This window comes from Cryptomeria japonica, chromosome 5, assembly GCF_030272615.1.
Source record: "Cryptomeria japonica chromosome 5, Sugi_1.0, whole genome shotgun sequence".
Classification (NCBI taxonomy): Eukaryota; Viridiplantae; Streptophyta; class Pinopsida; order Cupressales; family Cupressaceae; genus Cryptomeria; species Cryptomeria japonica.
This window is the reverse complement of record NC_081409.1, coordinates 622,141,590-622,142,849: the sequence shown is the minus strand read 5'-3', so window position 1 is coordinate 622,142,849 and position 1,260 is coordinate 622,141,590. Positions and strand designations below refer to the sequence as shown.

The 1,260-nt window shown below is 29.3% G+C and overlaps 1 non-coding gene across 1 annotated transcript; it reads right to left on the bottom strand.

The window, feature by feature from the left end:
• Nucleotides 1-894: 894 nt before the first annotated feature.
• Nucleotides 895-982, bottom strand: LOC131063782 (small nucleolar RNA snoR126). The gene has a single exon (XR_009111132.1). It is a non-coding gene; the product is annotated as a small nucleolar RNA snoR126 (small nucleolar RNA).
• Between the last annotated feature and the right edge of the window lie 278 nt (nucleotides 983-1,260).

Here is a 1,260-nt window from a genome sequence, read left to right as displayed (position 1 = left end):
GAATTTATTATTTTATAAATAATTTTGAATAAATAAGAATTATTAAATTGAATTTAAGATATTGTACTATTGGCATGTTGTGATGATTAAGTCGTATTGATAAAGTATTGTTTTATCATCTAGTGAATGAGGTCCTCTTAATTGAGAATACTTATAAATATGAGAATTAGGTCCCCTTACATATGCTCCTCTAAAAATGAATTTAGAATACTTATAAATAATCTAATACATGAAAATAAAACAACACAAATCTTGTCATTTGAAAAGATCATAGTTAAATATAACATCGTTGTTTATTGTAAAATCAATTTACAACTCAACAATAACAAAAAGATAATACTAATCTATAATCTAATGCATAGAAAATAAAACAACACAAATTTACATAAATCTAAGCTCAACAACAACCAAAAAAAAAAAAAAAAAAGAAAGAAAGATAATACTAATCTATAATATAATGGGTAGAAAATAAAACAACACAAATCTACACAAATCTTGTTATTTGAAAAGATCATTGTTTATGCTGTGAAATCCATTCATTGCTCAACAAGAAAAAAGATAATACTAATACCAAGAAAAAATGAACAATTAATAAAATAAATAAAAATGATTGAACCATCAATACAAAAAAAAATCTCACAGATTTCACTTAAAAAAAATAAAAAATATAAAGATCATACAATAATCTAAAACTCTTCAACCACATCATTATAAAGAGCCAAGGAAAACACAAGGAGTAAATCATCTATCGATTAGTACCAACGAAACACTGAGCGTTATGAGACCATTACAGCTTCCAAAATAACTGAAGTAGAGAGAAAGAAAACCCTTCCAAAGCATTTGGATCTACCATTAAAAAGCACAAACAACTGTTCAAAAATTATGTATCACCTGGGGGCTCAGACACGCATAAATCACAGTCATCACAGAAGCATTTTAATGAATCTTCAGTATCGAGAAATGTGTTTCATCATCATTGCCCCATATTTGTCGCGTGATTAAATACCGGCACAAAAAAAAAAATACAGTCTAGACACAACATTTGGAGTCTAGAAAAACAAATCTTGAGCACAGAAGAACCGAGCTGCATACAGATTAGTAACAACAAACTTCACGCCAACATTCATGCCATCAATCGCTCAAAACCCTAAACTACCAGACCAACTCTGAGAAACCCTAGGCACTCTCCACAAAGAAACCCTACATACATCCAATATTCACCAAACCCTAGACAAATCGTAAGATCTGTAAAATCGCTCG